General features: G+C 42.4%; 1 protein-coding gene across 2 annotated transcripts in view; it reads right to left on the bottom strand.

Moving 5' to 3' along the window:
• The window catches only part of CERS2 (ceramide synthase 2), a 152,655-nt gene that overhangs the window by 107,682 nt on the left and 19,927 nt on the right, over positions 1-25,046 (bottom strand). Inside the window, exon 1 of one of the 2 annotated variants that reach the window (XM_078669887.1) lies at positions 13,977-14,115. The exons of the other annotated variant lie outside the window; for it this stretch is intronic. The gene's annotated coding sequence lies outside the window, so the exon portion shown is untranslated. Of the gene's footprint in view, positions 1-13,976; positions 14,116-25,046 lie in introns of those variants that run through there. 2 annotated transcript variants of the gene reach the window in all.

Here is a 25,046-nt window from a genome sequence, read left to right on the forward strand (position 1 = left end):
AAAAGACATGTCGCTGATGTCATGTAGTCAAATTGTAACTTACCCAAATGGAATTATATTGTGACATTTGGCACCAGCTGTGAAATCCAACTCTTTTTTTTTTTTTTAAAACATTTTTATTTTATGGGTGTCACAAGCAAGTTTTAACACAAACGAAAAACAGTATTTCATTTTACAATACATCCAGCATCTGCGCTGATATTACAAGTAGCAGTTTAACAAAGGAAAAAAGACACACGAAAATAAGATAAATAAGAGAGATTGGCCCAAATAAAAAGTAAGATCAAAATTAGGATTAATCAGGGCTTCAGATCACATTAGTGCAGTTCACAAGTAGGAAACATGCATCCCCAGATTCTCTCTATTTTAGTCATTGCTTTAACACCTCCTTTCCTAGCTAAAGATAACTCCATATGATGTATCTCTTTGACCAAGCACCACCATTCATTTACATGAGGCGAGTGATCCGCAGTCCAAGCTCTAGCTAAAACCAGCCTTGCGCATGCTAACAGAATAAAAATTACATTTTGAGATGGAATAGGCTGAAAACCTAAGAGGATCAATTCAGATGTTAATGGTGCATCAATTATTTGTTTCAATCTCAAAATTCTTTCTAAGCTGTCCCAAAACGGAGCAAGAACTGGACAGAGGACCAACATATGTTCTAAGTCAGCAGCTTGGAGGTGGCACTTTGGGCACTTAGTGCGATCACTAAAAGCATTATTAGAGGCCCATTTACTTATTTGTAAGGGGGTATGATAAAGTTGGCATATTGTTTTGTATGCTTGTAATTTTAAGCTTGAGGCGTGGACTAACGTGTCAATTTTGTATACGAAGGAGGAGATTTCATTCGAAGTAATACCGGTAGGAAACCGTAAAGCCCATTTCTGTGCTATTTTGGGGCATTCATCCGATTTGTTTTCAGTAAAGCATCTGTATCCTTCGCTGATGGTAGCTTTCTTATCCCCCACTCCTTTATACATAAATTGCCAAAAATCTGAGCCCACAATCTCTTTAAGTTTTTGTTTCCCTATAAGGAAATCGCGTATTTGTATATACTTAAAATAAGTGTGTTCTGGTAACTTGTATAATAACCTTAGTGTATCGAATTCCAAAAAGCCTGATGAGCCGTATAAGTCCCCCGATTTCATTATTCCTTGTTTTGCCCATATCTTACATCCTAAATCATTAAAGATACTTGGTAAGCCCGGATTGTTCCAAAGACTTAAAAGAGAATGGTAAAATGAAATCCAACTCTACTCTGCTAACTTTCCCTCACTGGACCACATGTGTCCCTTCTTTGGGCATCTACTCGCTTCCCATCACTAGTAAAAATGGCCTGGATTATTCCCTACCCTCTGGTAAAGGCCTGTGATAAATTCGGGATTATAAACTAGAAGTCTATTTCTTAATAATTGTTCTTTATAAACTGTATTGCAATTGGGAGAACATTTCTCTACATGACCGCACTGAATAGACTTGTTTTACATAAAGAGAACAGGCCTTTTTTCGCCGATGCTTTCCAACTGTTATAACTGGTGTCTTAATGATTGCTTTGTGGATAATTTGTAATTTAATGGATAATGGCCACTGTGTTCAGGGATTGCAGTTAGATACTTTCCCTTAACAACGCGGACTCGAACCGCAGGTATCAGAGCGCTTTACATGAGCACCAGTTGCGTTACAGACTGACACATTCATTTTGTTGGGCACAGGAAGATTACGTGATTTGCCCAGAATCACAGGATATTGAGCGTCCCTGCAGAGACTCGAACCTGGTTCCTCAACTTCGAGGTCGACTGCTCTAACCATTATGCCACATCCTCTCCCCTTACAGACACGTTGGCAACCAATGCCAGATCTATTAGCCATTCGGCAATGCTTGTTTAGGTTGTCTGCGTTATGAAAGACAATGAACAACCATCTGCAGATTAGTATTGGTCCCTCCCCAAAAAGGCACGTCTGACTCAAACCTGTAGGCCAAGCCCAATATGAACAGAAATCCACTCACTGGTTTTGCTGTCCTCACCAGCGAGGTGCAGCTGGAGTCGAATGGCGGTGAGCTTAGGATCTGTAAACCTGGGAGGCACAGTAAGAGATTCACTAAACACAAAAAGTGATGGATGGGATGTTTAAAAGAACCTCAGCCACCAGCAATCACTGGGGGGGTGCATTCTAGTTCCCCATTTAAAGCATTCCACTATAACTTGTTTTTATCCCTGGGATTCCTTGAGTGACGGCTGTGGCCAGGCGGGCCCAGTGCTCGATGCCATAGGGCTCAGACTGTACCTCACTGATGAGGCCCGACAAGCCCGAAACTTGTCTAGGATTGCTTTTGCTCCCTCTCAGCCCAAAGGAAGACCAATCTGTGCAGGTGGCTGAGATTAATTCAAGCAATCCACCCATCATATTTTTATTGTTCCCTCTTCATTTCTCCTTGGTAGTTTTGGGCTAAGGTCCTATATAACCAGGACCACTGGAATGATGCGGCAGGAGAGGGCCAAATTGTGCGGCAGGGTTGAGCTAATTATGCGACAAGAAAAGGCAAATTATATAACTCCATGCGGCACATTTTTTATAGTATTACTCAATTCTTTTGTACTTTTTACACTTGTTAACACTGCCTGGGCATTGGGTGCACCACGGTACCACTTTAATTCCAAAATATAGCAATAAGCAACAGAAAGGTGACCAGTCAACCTTTGCAAAAGGCATTCCACTGCGTGGCAACATATGCCGTTGCGTTGTTTGTAATCTTTGAACCGTTTGAGCTAGAAACACATTTTTTTGTGACGTTCTGTAGATTATGCACCAAATGATGTATTATATGGCACATACAGCAAATCTATAAATATGCGAAAATCTCAGTGGCCTCACAAACGCATTATTCCAGTGGCCCTGTATATAACCGATTACCATAACATAGTAGAAGCCACAGGCAGAATACAAACCAGCGGCTAAGCAGATAACTAAGAGTAGAGAAGGAGCCCCTTTAGGCTATTCCACACCCAGCCACCCGTCAACATGCCGAGCCTTAGCATACACTACACTAAATACAACCACAATGACTTCCTACCTGAAGGACCCGTAAATTTGATCAGATACTGGAAGTCTGAGGAAAAAAAAACGTTCTACGGCACGACAATCTAATATCATTCATAGCAGCTGGATACAAGTAAACAGACCTGTATTCATTTTTATAAGGACCATAAAAGGTCAAGTGGTCAAATTCCCAAAAGTTACCAGTGGATCACAATCATTTTCATCAAAAGTGTAATTCAGCATGAACCATGCGGAAAACCTTAGGGTTCACCCCCCCAGGGGCGGCTCTAGGCTCATGGCGGCCCTGGGCAGGGAGAGTACTAGGGGGCCACGGAAGAGGGGGTCTAGGCGGGGCGGAGCCCCACGGAGCTCAGGAAGGTATTTTAATAAAACATCCAGAAAAGGCGTTAGATGACCAGTACCTGCGGCTGCTCCTAGTAGGATTTTCAAATAACCAGATTTGTGTACTTGAATTCTCTTCATTTTGCTTGCAATGCAGTGGGTTATGGGTAGGGAAAAAAAGAAGCCAATCAGGAACCAGGAGAAATGCAGGCGCGGAGGCCAGTGAAGAGGGGGGGGGGGGGGGGGGTCAGGGTGTTTGGAAGTGGAACAGAGCCAGAGGCCGCCAAATCCCTGTCAGGGGCCGCCACACAAATGTGTATCCATCCTCAGAGGATTATTATATTAAGGATATATATTGGCGTGGTGGCCCCTGGGGTTTGTCGGCCCTGTGCAGGTGCACAGCTTGCACATGCCTAAGGCCGCCCCTGCACCCCCCTCTTTGTAGTGTTTCCTTTGCGTCAGACCCCTGCTAGCACCAGTAGACAGCACAGTTCCATCTTCAATTCTACAACGTCAGGTACATCACTCTTAAAACACTGGTCAGTCCATAGTTGTCCAACACCACAGTCTTAAATCTATTGGAGAATTAATTCAGCCGGCATCAACAATGGCTGCGGCTCAATGCTGTTGAAGGAGAGGTCCTCTGGCTAAAGCATCCCAATTAAGGTGTGTACCCACATTTCTAATGGAGATGAGCTGCTGGTTTATCGAGTGGGAAATCCTACAGTTTACCTGGACAAAAAGTTATCAACATTTCCAGTAGTGTAAACCTTTTTGTATAATTTAATATGGTAAAATAGTTTTTAAAGCTCAGTAGGAGTTTTGTTCTGAACACTGATTACTCCTTATTTTTTTATATTAGGGCAGGGTTTTCCAATGTCGGTCCTGGAGGGCCAGATTTTTAAGATAACTACATTTATCTAAATGTAGATATGCTAAAAATCTGGCATGCATCCCTCCCTCCTGGACAGACATTAGGGAACCCTGTATTAGGGTATTGACATTTGTATAGAGCGTAGTCTGTGATTGGAATGGCATCGAAGTCTACATTGCAGATTGCGTTTGATTTGGCTTGTGGAGCTGGGTCATCAGTAGTGTGAATGGGTATGTTCTTGTGTTAGAATGTGTCAAGTTTGAGGAGTTGTAGATACATATTTCTTAATGTCTAACCAGTGCGTCAGTGCCACTCACACTAACCGCGGCGGCAATTCCGCAGCGGTGCGGCGGTTTAGCGGAGTGGTCGGGCCAAGTCGCCCACCGGACGTGCTTAGCACTACGGAGGTAGTGCTCTCGACAGCCGTTGGCCGACGAACGCAGCGAAGGAGTTAATAAGACGGAGGAGACAAGTCGAAGAAGATGGATGAAGTCCATGAAGAATCTCAATTTTAAAATACTTGCATTCAAAAGTGCAAGGGGGTCCAAGTGTTTTTCATAGTTTGCTGCCGACAGCACTGCTGAATGCTGGGGTTGCAGAATAACACTGCTGGGCCTTGATTCCACCTTATGCCACATTTTTCCTTCACTGCTTACTTCCCGTGTTGTTATCTCACTCCTACTGGTTCCTTTTCAACCCCGCCTTCATCACGGTTTACGGTCTCTTCCTTTCTCCAATGTATTCCTTTCTCTCTTGCTCTGGGTCAAAGTCTGTCGGTCCTGAGGTAGAGGAGTGGCGCAGCAGCCAGAGCAGCCGACTCTGGAGCGCGGGCTCACAGATCGATTGCCGGCGGCAGCTCAGCACCGCACCATGTGACTATGGGCAATAGCTCATTTAATATCCCCGACGGCCCCCAGCGCTGTCAAACCTCAAGGAGTGATATGTTTGTACTTTACAAATAGGAATTAATTAACAAATACCTCAAAAATGACTGCCGCTACTTACTACCTATAATCATCAGTACAAAATGAAGCACAGTTTCAAGTTGGTCTGCGATAGAGCATCACCCTTTTAGTGTTCTTATATTTACAGCCACTATCTGCACCCTTGGCCCAATACCATTGGCCAAGCGGATAGGGGACGAAGAGGCCATGCTTCCGCCACCAGCCTTGCTTTTTTAGGTCGAGCATTCAAGACTTCTTGTATATACTTTAGTATATACTTATTGTATACTTCTATGTGTATGTACTATGTGGGCTCTGGAGATCAGCCCTAGGTCTGGTCTGCTTCCGCTTAGGGACTTTTTTTCTGTTCAACTGCCTCGATTTAACTTTCTTGATAGAAAACGACCAGTAGAGGTCAGTAAAATACCAGAATCACTTTAGCCTTCTCTAGATTCCAGTCCATAGAAATTGTCTTCCACGAGCACCCATAGACAATAAAAAAAATAAAATCTTATATTTTCAGTGATATGACCACCGAAGGCCCTGGTTTTATATTAAAAACAGAGCTTCCCATACCTGGCGTGTCATGCAGTTTGGTGCTTACTTTCACTCCACGTTAAAGAAGAGGTCCCAAAGGCGAGACCGATTGCATTGCAAATGCTTGTTGTTAGCAAGGTAGGCCTTGCTGGCACCCCAAATGATCAGGATATTTCCTTGTATTTTGCAATATAAATTCAAGCACTTGTCTATATTTGCTGAAGCAGTACACCGAGTCTAATTTTTTCAAATGAATTGTTTGTACGCTAAAATAAAATGCATCACAATTCCTGCCGACTCACGTGGTTGGAGGAACCCAGAAAGGCAAATCCAGGTGCAGTGTTATCAATGAAATATGAAATGAAATATAGGTTTTTATAGAGCGCATGTTTGCCGTGGCGTCCTAGTCCATCTGCCGTAGAGTGCAACCGGAAAGTCAGCCAGCCAGTTAAGTACGATTGAAGGCTTTGCCACCGCAAAGTAACCCAAAGCGGCAGAAAATCTTGATAGATTAACTTTCCACTGCAAATCTTTTTTTGCACTGGAAAGTTGCCTTTTTTTTTTAGCGCAAAAGGAGTTGCGCCATGTTTGTAACTACACTGTGTCAAAGGCGGGTTCCATGGTTGGTATTTTGGGTTCCAACGCTGCCGGCCAAGCTTTGACATGCAGCTAGATCTACAGGTTGCCAGTCCTGGTTTTCATCAAAAAGTAACGCCTTGGGGGAGATGTGAAACAGGAGAAGTGTTTTGATATAGCATTATATTAAACACATTGTGTGTGTGCGCTGCACTGTAAAGCACACACTTATTGTGAGCCATGTTGAAAAAAATGTCGTTCCGTAGTATTTTGTACTGGGAGGGTATCCTTCCATTATAAGACTTATGCTAGGCATCTGGCACACTTTGGTGCCAAGGTGTGTGCCTGGCTCTAGACAGCCAGGTTGTGCGCCAGCGCAGGGGAAGAGGGCTGGAGCTGGCCATATTCAGTCAATATGGCTCTGCGCTGCTTTCTTCCTTTACTGCAACACAGTGCGTCAACTTTAGAAATGCTGTTGATAAAATAATAGGCAAGGGTGAGGGCCAGTGGGTTTACGCCATTTTGTGACAGACGCGTTTACGAAATAATTATTTAATTACTGCGTTACATATTTTTCCACATAGGTTGCAGATTTTACAAAAAAAAATGCTTCTGGCCTTTCAATATGATGAAAGAATCCGTATTTCACAGTGACTTAAATATATCTTCCTTATTTTATGTTTTTGTGTGCTTTCTATAGTTTTGGGTGGGGTGTGTGTGTGTATATATGATGTGAATGTATTTTTTTCTCAATAGTGAGAAAAGGTCTAGGGAACCCTAGAGAAACTTTTGCCCCTTTGGCAGCAAAACCTTCCTCCAGCACTACAAATCACATACGTTTTATAAAATAACCCAGGGAAGTCGGTGGGGCATAACAATCTCATGGGCCAAAAAATAAATAAATACCACCATTGAAGATATTTTTCCACAAAAACACGGCGACAATTCACTCCATGGAGTTAAGTTACCAGAAGGCTCCATTTCATCATGGGTACAAGTTTCCAATCCTGATCTTTCGTTTACCAGCCGAGGCATTCTGGGAGTTGTAGTTCTGTCTAACAGCAACTAAACCAATTGGAATAACACCCCTGAAAACAACATGTGGAACAGAAGAGGCTAAGACTAGAAGGTGGTGTTCCACAGAACTTTGAGCCACCCAGTAACCTCACGTAGAAAGTTCAGTACAAGTGTTGTGTGTCACTCAAGGGTGGGAGGAAACTTCCCGCCTCAGCTAAACACTAACCTTTGTTCCAGATCAGATCTCATCTCGGATGAGTGATGGAAGCCTCAATAGTGCTGCAGGGCCTGCCAATTACCTTGGGCCACAGACACGCAAATTCTCCACTTTTCTTTCTACAAACACAATGAACCAAGACCACTTAAAAACAAAGTTGCTATGGTTTTTTGTTTGCAAGACTAACTATTAAGCTGCAAGGCTGGTTTCTCTGGTTTGCCTTCATTCTTGCAGCGGCTGGTTGACATTCTGGCGACTACAAAAACTCCAGAGGCCACTGGCATTGATGGATTGTCTCTGCGGTTTTTTGGCAAACAAGTTTTGCCTTAACTTTCTAGTAACTTCCATCTTGTCAGAAGTACTTTTTTTCAGTTCCTTGAATAAAAAAAATAAAAAAAAGATAGGAGCAGAGTGAAGTTGGTTTATCGGAATGAGACTGAATTGGAAAGAGAGAGACCCCCTCAACCAGGGGAATAGGGTACTTATCAACAGTGAAATAGAAGTTTCCCTTGGCAGGATTAACTCATCAAGCCCACATGTTAATTTTGGACATTTACATTTGCAAAATACGACAAAACATGTATGTATATAAAAACTTGTATCCAATTTATTCTTGTGTTAAAAACAGAGACATCTCATAATAAAAATAATTGTACCAAGTCCCAATTAATACTAAAAAAAATTTCACAGTGTTAAATAAAACAAAGTTTATCAACATGAGATACCAATTTAAACCATAACTAACAGTGCCACATGATTTATCAGTTAAAAACACAACACGAACGAGAGACAAACAAAAAGATAATATAATTGGTCATTAGAATTTAGCACATCGAGTATCTTAATTTCAAACCGCCAATCCCGGGCACATTTAATTCTTGCAATATACAGGATAGGCAGGATTACTCAATTGTGCAGGTTATATAGCGTCGATGCGTTTCGATGGCTTGTTTTAGTTCTGTGCCATCTTTTTCAAGACTGTATTTTTAGGTCTCTCTTGGTCAGCGGCACTGGGTGGTTGCCTTGAGGTTTAAGAAATCCTGTGAGTAAACATATTACTGTCAGTATTTGTTACTCTATTGGTGGAAGCACAGATGATAATGCTGGATATAAGGATGTCCGAAAATGTTGAGGCGAACTTAGGTCTTATGAGAATGCATATGCTATTGAAGTAAAATGAAAATTAATTTTGACCTAAAATTGCAGACCATAAGTAATGTTTAGAAATGTAATATATAGAACTGATGGCTCACAGGTATTATGAACCGTATGAGGGTTATCTTGTGCAATATAAACCAAGAAGTTAATACTGCATGTTACATCAATTCGAACCAAATCCTACGTAAACTGTGTAAATCCAGCGGTAGGAAATATTGAATATAAAATGCTGTTTGAGATGAAATGACATCGAATGTACACAGGTTAAAATGTACCGATAGATGTAGGAATGCGAATCCACCAATAGAGTAACAAATACTGACAGTAATATGTTTACTCACAGGATTTCTTAAACCTCAAGGCAACCACCCAGTGCCGCTGACCAAGAGAGACCTAAAAATACAGTCTTGAAAAAGATGGCACAGAACTAAAACAAGCCATCGAAACGCGTCGACGCTATATAACCTGCACAATTGAGTAATCCTGCCTATCCTGTATATTGCAAGAATTAAATGTGCCCGGGATTGGCGGTTTGAAATTAAGATACTCGATGTGCTAAATTCTAATGACAAATTATATTGTCTTTTTGTTTGTCTCTCGTTCGTGTTGTGTTTTTAATTGATAAATCATGTGGCACTGTTAGTTATGGTTTAAATTGGTATCTCATGTTGATAAACTTTGTTTTATTTAACACTGTGAAATTTTTTTTTTAGTATTAATTGTGACTTGGTACAATTATTTTTATTATGAGATGTCTCTATGTTTTTAACACAAGAATCAATTGGATACAAGTTTTTATATACATACATGTTTTGTCGTATTTTGCAAATGTAAATGTCCAAAATTAACACGTGGGCTTGATGAGTTAATCCTGCCAAGGGAAACTTCTATTTAATTATCGGAATGAGACCCATAACTATAGATGCAGCTTTATGATCACACCTGAGACCACGACGACAGTCTTTATTTCAATGGGACACTCAAGACCTGGCTTTTCGAACTTCAACTAAGCTAATATAGTGACACCCATCAATCGCACCTGAATCCAATCCCTCCACTAATACTAAGAGTTTTGTTAGAGCAACAGTGACTAGAACAAAACATAATAAGGCTTAGCGGCTAGAGCGGCAGATTTTGAAACTGGGTAACCGGGTTCGAGTCTCAGCAGGGACGTTCAACATCCTGTGATTCTGGGCAAATCACTTAATCTCCCCGTGCCTAACAAAATGGATGTGTCCTTATGTAATGCAACTGATACTCATGTAAAGCGCTCAGATACCTTCGTGTCGAGTTTGCACTATATAAAACTGCAACAACAAAAAAGGTTTTTCACAAACATGAGTAATGGGAGGGCTCGTCTACTCATCAATTCTGCGACCTAGGGGCGTCGTGAACCCCCCCACGTATTAGCAGCTACAGCGGGGGTGGGGTCCTCTGTGGGCCTCGACGGTCTGCAACTCAGCAAACCATAGCTGATCATTAACGTTGGAATACAGGGTCAACAGAAGAGCGAGCAGGAGCAAGGAAACAACACTGGGTGAATAGAACAGGGAAGAAAAGAAGGAATATTGGACGGAAGAGTGAAAAGAAGGGCGTATGGATGAATGAGTGAGTGGATGAATGAGTATGTGCATGAATGAGTGGATGAAAGGATGAGTGGATGAAAGGATGAGTGAAGGTTAGGTGGATGGGTGAAAGGATGGCAAAGTAAAGGGGTGGGTGGTTGGATGAGGGAGTGAATGCATAAGTGGATAGAAAGGTGAAAGGACGGCAGAGTAAAAGGATGGATGATGAGTGAATAGATAGGTGGATGGGCAGGTGTAGGGATGGCAGAGTGGATGCATGGATAGATGAATGGTGGATGGAATGGGGGAACATTGAATGAGGGGTGACCAATAAATGGATGCCAGGATATCTGCAGGTGAATGGAAGGGTGAAAGAATGGATAGATAGATGGATGGATGGAAGAGATGAGGAAGTTGTTCTATGGACGATTTGCATGCTTCGTGAAAGCAGCGCTTTCGTTCAAACTGGGGGCTAGCAGTGGATGAAAGAGGCATCGGGTGGAATCAAGATGACATAACCTTGGTAAATTGGCTCCACGGTATTTGAAGCACTGGGCGGATGGAGGCTTCTGATCCTGGCATTTTTTGGTTTTACAAATTAAGCACTGGGGATGGGTATGCAGTGGTCACTAAACACTAGTGGAAGTGACTGCGGATACAAGAGATGAGGAGAGATCCCCTTTTGCCTGTGACAAGTCTCTGGCCAGATGCACCCTGTCTAGCATGTGCAAGTGTCTGTTTTCTATGTTCATGAGACTTTACTAGCTTTATTGATCTTCCAAACAAACAGAGGGTCAGAAGGTGCAGTCTCCCTCTGCTTCCTTCATGTGAGTTTCAACATGTATGTTGGCATTTTAGCAATCCTAGCTCAGAGACGCTTCAGATGTGTCCCTTTCTTGATTTAGAGTATTTTAGTCCCTCCATCTCAGAAGCCACCAATGGAGTATTCATCTTGGTGTCGGCCATTCGTGCATTTCTAAGTCCAAAAGGATCTGAGAGCCGATTCAATCTTAGTGCGGCTTTTCTGCAGCTCTGAGCTAAAGCGGTCCCATGAGAATGATTGACGCCATCTTGATGCGATGTCTGTGGTCTCAACCCAGATTCCTCCCAATGGAGGCACCATCTTGGTAAACAACCTGTCACAGTCCTGGAGACCCTACATTTCAATTTTAGGATATTTCCCCCAAGTTCAAAACAACTCCATTGGTCAACTTCTTTATAGGAGGCATTTTAGCCGTCCCAGCAGAGGTTCCATGCAGCAAAGAAGCACTGAAAAAGCCTGGCCTCCCTGTCTGGATTATTTTCTAGGTAGTCATATAATTTCACTTCAATTGACTTAATTTTCAAACCCTCTGGAGGTGCTTCACACATAGCAAACAATTGTGGAGTTAAAATTTACTGGCATCCAAAGTTTTATGCCCATTAACAGTAGACGGTGACTTCTCTTGTACGCCACTATGCCGTAACTGGTGGTTCCCTCTATCCTGCAGGGCAGGTCCCTCTCTCCTCTCCCCATAAGCGGTGGGTCTCACCTTCCCTGGGGATGGTGTAGAATGGAGCATGCAGGTGACCCATGACACAGAGTTATGAGAAAGAGAACAGGGAACTAGCCTGGATGAAACGAGCGGACAGAAGATAAAGGGGGAGAGAGTGGCTTTCCTTCAGACTTCCTTCCACCTCCACAGATGTGGCCATCTGCATGCCCTAAGCTCACTACGCTTTTTCTCCAAATTTGTAGATGCTGTTGGGCTTTTTAGGGTTGGGATAGGTGCACAGTTGGGATAGACACACTATAATCCATTTGATAAAAGAGTATAACCGAAACCCGCCCATCTAACTTTCTATGTTGTTCTGGGACTAGCCTGGCAGCCAGGAAAAACAGGTTGATTATTTTTAGGACAACCCTATTTATAATCCCTTAATCCAAAAAGAATCAGCCATCCCTCTATGAAATATGGATAAAAAAAATAATAAAAAAAACAACAAAAAAAATCTTTGGAGCGATGTGCCCACCTTCTGATTTTTTAAAACAGCAAAGTTACTCTTGGTTCTGTTTTCCTACCAGTGGCTAACACTTTAAATACCTACTCATTAAAACCGGTGCGTTTTTGTTGATTTAAAAAAAAAAAAATTAAGACACTGCCTACACGTGCAGCGGGATGTGATCTACCATGGACATGGTGCAGTGGACGGTGATCATCATTAAAAGTTGAGAACTATTTCCAGCCTCTGGAAGAAGTCCTGCTGTTGTCCCCTGGCTTGAAAGAAATGGGAGCTGGAGGTCGGAGAAAGGAAGGGAGCAGGTCTTGGATCTACTGGATAACACCAAAACCCAACTGGCTGAAGCGGATGCGCAGGAGGCTTTGCAGAGCGGATGTGCCTAGAAAGTGTGAGGACATTGTGGCTAAGATGGCCAATATCTTGATATCAACCAAAAAACAACTGTATTATAAGCGGTTGAGGAGCTCCGAGAAACATTCCAAGACTTTAACTACAATGAGCCTGCACGGGTTGGACTTGAGGAACTGTACGGCAAGGTGTATCCCCTCAGACTTGTAATGGAAGGTACGGGACACGGGCTGACCTGTGCTGTAAGTAAGAAGGAGCGCCTCCCTTCGAACTGGGTCAGAGATGCTCTGACGTCACCCAGATGCTTCCCGCTCTTCGTTGAGAGACTGTAACATCAAATCTTTCTAGATGTCAAACTTGCTGCACAGGATGAAAACAGGACATTTACGCCTAGATGTACTCAACTACCAGCAAGGATTCTTAGTCGACGCTTGCTGGTTCCTTTACCAAACAGTAAAATCCAGTCCGGGGTTCTTGACATTCACTATGATCAAGAGTAAGGAAAACCAAGATTAATGCCAACAAGTGGTATTTGTATTTTCCATTATTCTGAAGAAACAGACTCAAGATTATGGTTCGGTTGACTAGCCCAGCTCTGTTCAATTAGGCCATACACCAAGGCATCTTTCGGGCACAGGGACTATACATCAGCGAAAGCATAAGGATGTGCCCAGCACTTCATCTCACAGCCAGCCTGGATGGAAGAGGCAGGTATGGTGTGCTCCAGAGAAAGCATCAGTTATTTAATCTAAAGGCGATAAATAATACTTGATCGTTTCGTGATAAAGCAGCCCAACAGAGGGAACCAAGCAAACCAGGACTCAAAAGGAATTATCGTCCTGCAGAAGGCTTAAAGGCACCTGGCGAAACATGGCGACATTTAAGCATCAAAGGCTTTTGTTATTGTCACAAGTCAATTCACCATCATCAAACCCTCCTGTTTCTTTAACCTGTAAAACCAAATCTGTGTTTTTTCTGTTTAGTAAGCTTTATCTGTAGATTTCATCAATAATTTTGGCAAAAAAATGAAAAAAGCTTTTCCTAGGAAAAGCAACACATTAAAAAAATATTTTGAAAGGAAAGAAAACATGCATATAAGATACCGTGTGGATGGTAATGGTTTGATTAAATGGCCAAGGCAAACTTTAACACAAAATATTCAGTATTGCTCTGTTAGCTGCTCTCTCCCTTTACCCAGGCCACACATTTCCATAAGGTGCTTGGCAATGAATTATTTGAATATTCAGATTGCACCGCTGGAGTGTTCTAGAAATACCCCTGCTGCTATCGAATGTACTTCTCCCAATGTCGTACGGGCTCCTTGCGTTTTTATATCATTTTATAATACTTCTTACCTCGATCTCTCATTTATTTCGGCGCTGGGGGCTCTGCGAGATCAGGAAATCTTTTCTTGAGTCAAGTGATGAGCGGCTGTCCACGAGGCAGCTCCTCTCGGACAGAAAGTCTTCACGGAAGAAGGCTGCACTTTGCCCAGGGTGCGCTGATCGTTCGATAACGTTCCCGCCAAGATATACAGCGCGGGGTTATTCGAGGACCAATGAGAGGGCGAAGCAGGGCCAGGCAGTGCAAACCTGCCCTGAGGGAGCGACGGGGCCAGGCAGAGGGTGTGATGGAGGCCGAGGAACAAACGGGGCCAGGAAAGGATGGGGAATGGGAAAGACGGTGTGTGTGTGCGAGAGAGACGAGAGAAAAATAAAGAGAAAGAAAAATAAAGAGAAAGAAAGAGAAAGAAAAAGAGAAAAAGAAAAAACGAAAAAAGAGAGAAGAAACACGTGTGTATGTATGTATGTATGTATGTATATATATATATATATATATATATATATATATATATATATATATATATATATATATATATATATATATATATATATATATATATATATATATATATATATATATATATATATATATATATATATATATATATATATATATATATATATATATATATATATATATATATATATATATATATATATATATATATATATATATATATATATATATATATATATATATATATATATATATATATATATATATATATATATATATATATATATATATATATATATATATATATATATATATATATATATATATATATATATATATATATATATATATATATATATATATATATATATATATATATATATATATATATATATATATATATATATATATATATATATATATATATATATATATATATATATATATATATATATATATATATATATATATATATATATATATATATATATATATACATACATACATACATACATACATACCAGTCCCCAGGCAAGGATGCCCGAAAGAAAAAACATTGACAGGTTGGGTCAGTAATGCACTCTTACTTCCCACCATCCTTTGGGCAACCTCACTAGGAAAAGTAAACTGAAGGCTCACAAGCAACGCAAGGGGACCGTTCTTAGGAATCATTGCTTCATCATCGTTTCAAGAGTGGGAGCATCCCCAATCTTTGTTGTGGATGAGGCAGACACTAGATGGGTAGGTCCCCGAGGAACTCGCCGTCCCCAACATAAGTCATAGACAGTGGCGGCTCCTCCGCTAAGGCGCAGGAGCGTTGGGCCCACTGCTCTTAGAGAAATGAAAGAGGGGAAAAATAAAATGATAATAACGGAATGTTATCATTTTACTTTTGGTTGCTGCAGGGCTGGGTTAGGGCAGGGCATGATTGGTGGCTCAGGGAGGAGGAGGAGTGGGCTAGACACACAAAGTGCGCATTACTGCTTGGCCGGCCAAGCAGTCATGTACACTTTGCATATTACCCACCAGGCTGTAATGGACAGACTGGTACGGAATATGCACAGGCTCCCTCCTCCCAATCTGAGCGCTGATCCACGGCACTCAGACCAAGCACAATGCTGCATTGCAGCGTTGTGATTGGCTCAGGGGAGCCTGTGCTCTTCCTGCAGCTTATTCCAGACTGGATTCAGGAAGAGCAGAGAAGCGGAGGAGGGACGCAGCCAGCGGAAGAGGTAAGTGAGATATATATATATATATATATATATATATATATATATATATATATATATATATATACATACATATAAAAAATAACCTCCCGCAGCCCCCAAATCCCCCCCCCCCACCACCACTCGCTACTAGCCACCACTGGTCGTAGAGAGAGTACTCAAGGACATTATTCTAGAATCGCTTAGTTATTTGATCGAAGGACAACATGGCTTCAAGGCTGCCCAGAGAATATTTGCGTCACAGCAGAGGCATTACATACATCAGGAATTGTATATAGAAGTGGCCGCCTGGTGAAGATGTAACCAAACAGTAGAATCTAGGATACTATGGGATGTCAAAGTGAGGGGAACATGCATTTAGGCCAGTACTAAACAGCATACTAGAATTTCTTCTTCACATCACACAGAATATTTATAATCTGTGGCACAGGAGATAACATTCCTTGTAAAGATTCACTGGGATTAACACCTAAGTCTTTAGATCAAGTGAAAAGCTAAAGAATTAGAGTTAATCTACATCAAACAGTGCCGTTTACTTGACGGCAGACGTTCTGGCTTCAGGCCTGTTTATATTATAGAAAGTGTTGCAGGCAAGTAAAGAGGGTACGGCTCTAGGAAGCTGGCGCTGCATATACTGTACCAAGGTAAGGTATTGTGTGCACAGAGTCCAGGGGAACCCCAGAGGCTTGAGAGAGGCTAAAGTAGATAATACTAAATGCTCGTTTTTGTGGTAGTGTGGGCAAACGGTGAGGCTTATCCGAGGGCTGTGTTAAGCATTTGTTGTACACACTCAGGCAAGAAATGATTACACACACTCCAAGGCTAAAACCGAGACTATTTGTTTGTAAAAATATTACTTTTTTATGTTAATTACTTAGAACCAAAGATACTTTATTGCAGTAAAATACAATTTGCAATATCAGTTTTTCAGTGTAAAAAGTGGACACCTTGCATTTTTCAAGCAGTTAAATGTTAACCTATTGAAGGTAAACAATGTTGTAATTTCACAGGTAAGTACACAACTTACAATTCCAGTTTTGGGGTTTTAGGACCAACACTGGGCAAGGGTCAGATAGATATAGAGACTGCACCACCAGCAGCACTGGGGTGGCCGGTGTAGAGGTTACATTCGGTCACTGGGCCCAATGTTAACCAATGGAGATTGGTCACACAGAGGTGCTGGTTGCAGGTAGGTCAAATCGGAGTTGGGAGGTCAATCTCCGGGGGTTAGGACCAGCACTGGGAGCGGGCCACAAGGCAGTACCAAACATACACCCTCAGGGGCACAGAGGCGGCCAAGTGCAGAGTGTCAACACAGTGTTGGATGCCCAATGGAAAACAACGGCGACTGAAGATTTCAAACAAAGGCTGCAGACTAGGAAGCAGGACAAAGGAAACCTGTGACTCTGGAGGTAAGCTGGACTGTGGAGGGACACCTGTGCACCATTGGTCGGGCTCCCCCAGGTATGGGGGATGCGGGTGCAGGGGTGTCCTTTAGGTCAGAAGATCCTTACCAGAGCAGATCACGATTAGGGGACCCTTCATGTTTGAGACTGCAGGCGTCATCGTTAAGTCCAGGAGAGGTCACTCTGGACTGGACTCGAGCTCAGGACTGCTGGGGAACCTTCTAGGGACCGGTGGGCCAATTCTACTCGGACCAGAGCTGTTGGATGCTGAGGTGAGTCCGGAGGTCAGGTTGTGCGGTTCAGCAGGGCACTGGAGCTCTTCTCGTTGGTTTCTTTGTGGACAGGGCCCCTGTCCTCTTGAGTTATTGGTCTTTAGGGAAGGCAGCCATCCCTCCCAGGGTTGTGGAGGTCGCTGGGCCTGCAGGACAAGTCACTTTTTGGCGCAGGCATCTTCAAGGGCTGCAGACAGGCTGGTAGGGCTGGGACCAAGTCAGTGGTCATCTGGAGTCTTCACTGCCGGTACGGCTCTTTGGTCCTTCTTTAAGTCACCAGGAATCTGAATTCGTTGGTTCAGAGAAGCCTCTAAAGTACTAAACTTTATGGGTGTTACAGGTAGTAGCCAACGGGCTACTTACCTTTACGTTGACTACACCCTCTGTGTTTACTCCCTTTGGGGGGTGAATACACCCTAACCCCATTGGTCCAAATCCGTCAAAACAATATGGAGGATTTTCAAAGGAGGTGGTCATTTCAGCTCAGGACACCTTAGGGGTGGTTCTGTCAGAGAGGACACCTCTCCAGCCTACTAAATTTCCTGCCGACCTTGCTGCCAAAAGTGAGGCTTGGTTCGGGGGAGGAGGGTGAGGGGGGGCGGGCATCTTCACTAGCTGTAGAGGCCCTGACTAGCATGACAAAGGGCAGAAAACCTTTAGGGCTCACCGCCCTGGATTGTTGTTCCTGCTTGTACGTATGTGTGCAGCACCTCCACCCAGAGCGGGCTTTGTTTCTGACCCACGAGAGTGCAAGGCTCCCACCTCAGGGGGTCAGAAACATGTCTGGAAGTAGCAGGCTGATGCAGACCAATCAGCTACACACTAGTGGTTTGGTAGGTTTTCAGTGGGAACCTCTGGAGGTGCCCTCTGAGTGCATTCATTAATTATTCCAACACTTGCATGAATGTGGGGTTATTAATCAGAGATGTTTGGTACCAAACATCTTGGTATTTAGGGAAGCCACCATGAAGCAGTGGAACTTGTAATGACAAGCTCTTAGCCTATGTACTTGGTATTGCTTCACTTTGCACTTATTCGGAGTAAGAATGGACTTAGACACTATAGGGGCATATCTGCTCATGCAGTTATTCCCTCACCAGAAGTATAGTATACACTGCCTCAGGGCTGAAACGTCTGTTGTTGGGGTGACTTACCTATGCCTCTGGCAGTGCTGGCACACAGGGATGTGTGCCAGTTCGACTCTTCACTTTTAGTTGCACCAAAACCCCGTAGGCCGCAGTGGCAGTGTGCATGTGTTTGGTGAGGGGTGTATTAGGGTGGCATAATACATGCTGCAGCCCTTAGGGACCCTTCTCTGTTCACAATGCCCTTGGTACCACTGGTACCTTTTACAAGGGACTTATATGTGAGCCAGAGGTGTGCCAATTGTGGAAACAATGGCACAGTTTAGGGAAAAGAACAGAGGTACTGGGGCCTGGTTAGCAGGGACCCAGAACACACTCAGTCAAAGTTGGATCAGATACCAGGCAAAAAGAGGGGGGTACTGCAACAGAACCCAATTTTCCTACAATGGCAAAAGCAAATTAAGACTGTATGCCAGTTCTGATGCCTACTGTCCGGTTGATCCCTTAGACCATGATGACAAATTGCTTACTTGGTCAAAAGTGGGGCCTAGAACTTGGAGGCCAAATTTCATACTGGGCCTAGGCTTAATTGTCATGAATAGGTTATCATTTTGGATTCACTGTGAATTACGATGCCCATATATTTCCTTGCTGCTGGTTTACCAATACTTTTTCCACTTAAGCTAACCATGTAATTCTTTACTAGAATATAATTAAATAAAGATGCTGAGGTTTCTTTCTCTCAACAGGATTATGTTGGCCCCCATAACTCAGCCTGGTTCAGTTTTAAATTAAAATGTACAATTATTTTGACATGAGGCTAGTTATCCCTAAAGGATGCAAGATCAAAGTTTAAGTAACTGAACTCCTGCTTGAAGGGCAATGGTATGTAGAGAGTAATAAAAACAATTTCCCAGAGATAGGTACATTCATTGCAGAACTCCACAGTTACCGCTAATCTCCAATTCCAAGCCGTAACTAGCGTCAGGGGCAGTTATACCAGCAAGCGACATTGAAAATATAGACAATCCCATGACGGATGCCCCAAACCACTACTATGGCCAACCTTACGAAAGTAATAATAATAATTCTTTGTTTGATTATTTAAAATCTTACAATATAACGAATACATATACTGTAATTCAACCTTACGATAGGAAGTGTATCTATTCCACTCAAGCAGCTAAGCAGCTCTACTACCCAAGTCTGTTGAAGCATAACCATCACAATACTAGAGAAAAGCCCTGAACTCTGCATTGGAGAGCAAACAATGAAGTCTTTGAATATTGCACTATATGAAATACGGATGATTACTGAAATGAATATGATTAATATCTTCCGTATTATGTACCTGGAAGCAAGTACTCCGATTACACCATTAACACATTTCCAACAGATTATTTGTTCTATTTCCTAACAAAAAACCCACTGTTCTTCCAAATCATCTTAAACCCGGTTTAGAAGTAATGACCGACAACAATTGTTTTGTATGTATATCGGAGTAGCCTCTTGTCGTAATTTATCATGCATTACATCCTCATTTAAGAGCTTGTCACGTTCTTTAGGACTTTGTGGTAGTTTCTTTATCCTCTACTGTTTCCACAAATCTCACACATTTAATGTCTGAAGACATACATCTAATAACTAATAATTCACCAGTTGGGAAATGGCTAAACTGCGCCAGAAGACAAAACGTATTGATAGGCTCTAGCTTGATGGTTTATCAACTTTTGCTTTCTCGAGGTAGATGTAACGTTCTGATAGTAAATTTTACTCCTATAGCCTTTATTCTGTGTGAAAGATGTCTAGTTATGTTTGGTGGGACATAAGACATTCTGCTAGACTTATTTTCTACGACATTTTGTATTTTTTTAGTGCTAACATTCTTAATGGTTTTAGACTTTTTAGGTTTGATCGTGAGACAATTGGGCATAGAAAGTTGAGGGTTTGTCAATACAGTTCCACTTTTCTTCAGATTGTTACTATTTTGTAATACTTTTAACTTTGCCTTTTGTAGCCAACACATGTTTTTCTTTTTACTGGATGACTATCATTAATGGTTTGAAAAGGGAAATATCGAGGAAGTGCCGCCTTGTGAGACACTGAGATTTAATTACTCTATAGAGCAGTGTTTCCCAAACTGTGGGTCGCAACCAAGCTGGTTTTTGGTGGGTCACGAAAGTCAGAGAAATAAATAAAGATACCATTAAATTTGGTCTTTAACTTATCTCATTTACCAGTAATTCGAAGATAGAGGTCAAATGTAAGGCTGCTTTATTCTTTTAACATGGGAATTTGCGATTACTTTTCTTTTTTGGGCTGCAAAATGAGACATTTTTGAAGTGATTTATGTGACAATGTAGGACGCAATACACAGACAAATGTTATCTATGCAATACACAACATATTGCAAATGTTGTAAATGAACTATAGGGATTCAGCAATTAGGAAAGCCAAAATGAAGCAAGTTTTTTGCAATTCTGAGGTGTGCCCAAAAACAGTGTTTCAATAGGATCTAAACAAAGCAAGACACTCACTTGGTGATGCACAAATGATAAATATTCATAGAAACCAGATTTCCGCACATCATCATTTGTGTGCTGTATAGTTTTCTCAATAAAACGGTATGTCTGTGCAAATTTAGTGGCCATTTCAATGGAAAATGTGTTGCCTGCAAATAATGCGCTACCAAACTATTCTTAATTACATTAAAAAAATCACCCTGCCTCATGTCCACTAAAGGTAGGTAGGTCACAAAAGTATGCTGTTCTAAACAGTTTGGGAACCACTGCTTTAGAGCCATTATAGAAACATACATAGAGTGTTTAATGCATGTTGCCTCACTTGGATCTCCCATTACTCGAATGGCTTCTGCTTTTAGCTTAGAGATAACTTCTGGTAATTTATAATTTTTTGCGAAAAGCTCAATCTGTATAAAAGACTGTAGATATTGGCTATTAATAATAATAACACATTATGAGCCAAAATTAAATCAGTATCAATCCCGTTTAGACTCTCAGATTGCAGCGAATGCATGTTTTGATGACCATCGGAATAAACATAGCGCAGAGCCATCGGAACTATAGTCCTAATCGGAGAAGCAGACAAATGATCAACTACCAAAGACAACATTGGAGGAGGACACTTGCATGCTACTAAGGTACTTCTGGAACATGCATTAGGAGGCTGGGCCGCAGTAGCACGCTTTGATTTAAAACAGTTTTAAATAAATTTCCACTGAGTCTACCAGGGCAGGGAAATTCGATGCAGTAGGTTCACTTTATTAAATTATTGAGTGCAATAGGCAAATTATCCAACCTTGACGCGTGTTGTCATTTCTTCTGGAGCTTTCCATATCTTAGACGCATGCGGTCGATGGTACTCCGCATACATATGGCAATAAATCGAGATCAAACGGCTTGAGTCCTTAGTCACCTCAAACACTCATGGAGGTGGTAAAAACAACGGCCCACACTCCAGTGATGGTTGTAGGAAACACTGCTTCTTTAAAAAGGGGTAAAATCTAATAATAATTAAATTCTTGCATCTAATAATTTCAATTACAATCTAAAGAGACTGTAGCACTCCACTTTAAAGGGCTGCCAATTCTTGGCTTTCACTCAAACAGGTTGCAACCACGCGTTACAATAAACCAGTAACTCACATGATCGTAGACATGGCCCAAAGACATGCAGATGGGGGCGTTATTATAGTTGCACTCCACAAGTAGCATCAAAATCCAGTTTCGATCTCCTGCTCACCCTACTTGCTGGGCGATCCGAAGTATCTTAAACAGCATGAAGCTAAAACCATGGTCCAAAATCCATGGTTCTGGAAATTCAGGGCCCATCTCAAACTTTCTCCACCTTCCTTCGCCACCCAAGCAGCTGAACGCAGCCTCGCTCGTCCACCTAGCTCCACAGGGATATGGACAGAAGACAAAAGCGGAGGTTGAAAGCAGATGTCTAGCATCCAGATTCTTTGGATACACAAGACCATAAATTTGCAGCCTTCTTCTGGATAGAAGACAGGATGCAAAGAAGGCTGAAGATAGCACCTGCAGAGAGAAAAACCTAAGGAGATGCCACAAGCGCATTTGGCTGCTTCAGCGTGAAGGCAAATCACACTTGCTATATAGTCTGCTTTCAAATTCCAAACTCCTCCTAAATCCAAGATCCTCCACTAACCCACCAAATCAGTCCTCAAAAGAAAGACCCCACTACCTGCAGCCATCATCCTTCTGATATTGCAGAACTGGTTACCCTCACACTCCCAACGGCACCATGTACACACCAAAATCTGAAGAGGAACATCCCCCAATTGCACTAAATTGCCTTTCTCAAACAACACTCTAGATAGGCCAACACGACAGGGCTTTGATCGATCTCCAACATATTACAATGCCTATGTGCCCCCAGCAGCGGACATCTTAGACACGGGCTAGATGGGATATCACATGCGCACTGATCTATCTCATCCTTGAAGAGAATCCCGGCAACCAGTGCCCTATACTTAAACTTTATGACTCAGGAGGAACTAATCAACTGCACGATTCCTCGATCTCGCCATAAAATTTCTGCCATAATTCCTGCCATAATTTCTGCATGCCTATGTCTAGTATAAAATATAGTACAGAGTTTGGGCTGTAATGTGAAAAATAGATATATATATTTTGTTTTAAGGGCCCTTCAGTGATCGAGATATTTTGATTTAGATCAAAGTTTTATTTAAATGAACTACGTAGAAGCAATAATACAATGTCATCGATTAACTCTCAATCATATATTTTGCTATGTGTTATTGTTTTACGTACTTGCTATAATTGGTGTTAACCGTGGGAAGCAATAAAGGCCATAAACGTCTGGCAACCTTCTCAATAAATCTCATGGACTCTCTCAGTTTCATCGATGGATGTAGAACAATTGGCACTGCCCACATGGGAGAGATATGGCGCAGCAGCCAGAGCGGGTAACTCCGGAGTGCCAATCCCTGGCACTGGCGGCAGCTCAGCACCATGTGACTCTGGGCAATAGCTCACTTAATCTCCCTGACGTCCCCTAGCGCCTTGAAACCTTAAGGGGTGATATGTTCACGCTTTACAAATATGGATTATTATTGTGGCGAAAAAATGGATACTCCTTCCTTAGCTGCTGTTAATCCAGCCCTCTCCGCTCTACCTTAGCCAGTGGAACTGGGCTCCCATCTTTTCCCAGCAATAAGACATGCAATATGGGTGGGATCTTTAATGCTGAACTTTAATGTGTACCCCTCCCCCACAGCTCAAAAGGTGCTCACACACTGCTCCCTCTGCTCGCAGAAATTGACATAATTATCATAGGAGTCGTTTTACACATGGATTATTTTAACAGCTCAGCTACTGGTCTCCCCAACACTTCACTCTTCAAACTCAAGAGTTCAGAACTATGCAGCAACAACGGTTTGGCCAGATATAACACGACCACATCACGCCCGTCCTTAAATCCCTCCATCGGCTCTCAGTGCAAGAAGGCAAGCCCTGATACACTTTGCCTCACCCACAAGGCATGCCGTTGAAAAAAGTGGTTGTCCCTTACCGTCTGGCTAGATGTCTCAGGCCTGCCTCCTGATGCTTACCATTAACTTGACCTCAGGAGCAGGAGATGCAGTGGAAGACATTTCCACTTCCAGGGCTTCTCCCTCTTCAACCGAGACAGGAAAATATGATTTGTCGACATTTCCGAGCACGACAAGCACAGACATAATTTCGATGTTTGCCCGGCAGCGATTGGAGTTTTTTTTTTAGTTTTTTTTTTTTTTTTTTAATAAAAAGGAGGGGTGCCCACCAATGCTCCCGCTTCCCTCCCGGTCTATGGGCATTTCACCACTTCCAACTGCAGCACGGTTTAACCCCTTCTATGCTGATGACGGCCCTCGTCCGTCATGCATCACGGTGGGCGTGTGCTGATGACTGCTGGGGGCCATCATAATCCCAACCACTCTTAAAAACGGCCGCACAGGCGCAGAATCGCGGCCGCGCCCAAGGGGTTAATCAGCCGCTACAATGCAGGAGGCGCAAAGTCCGCATACAGGAAAATACCCATCTAAAATTCAAACGATCCCTACAGACAGGGCACCTCTCAAAGGGGAGTGGTTGCTGTAATTAAGGGTGTGGCTTAAAAACACGTAAGCTAGAAATCTGTGCTTAGCATAGTGCGCTGCTCGACTAGTATTTTGCTGTTTTTGTTCATGCAGCCAGATATGATACAACAGGTAACATTACACCTATAACAACCCAGGACTATTGGCTTTGTCAATGGTTGTTAGTTGCATAAGATAAATAAGCAACTATGGCTTCGTAGTATAGAACATTGAAAATGATTCAGTTCTGAAATGAAGAGTGTGAAATAACTATGACAAGTCTCTTTGAAGTTACATCAAAGGCAGTGAAGGGTGGTACTGCTGCTGAGTTAAGATTTTGTTTCATCCTTGGGTTGAGGTCAAAAAAGGAGAGCCAGACAGAGACCCATCTCAGCACCTGTTTTTAAGAACTGCCAGCGCTGAGCACTGGCAGGACCCGGCCCACTTAAAGCCCTGCCTAAAGACGCAATTCTTGCCGTACATGTTTCAGAACAGCCAACCTCAAATGCATCCTGT

This window comes from Lissotriton helveticus, chromosome 12 (genome assembly GCF_964261635.1).
Source record: "Lissotriton helveticus chromosome 12, aLisHel1.1, whole genome shotgun sequence".
Classification (NCBI taxonomy): domain Eukaryota; kingdom Metazoa; phylum Chordata; class Amphibia; order Caudata; family Salamandridae; genus Lissotriton; species Lissotriton helveticus.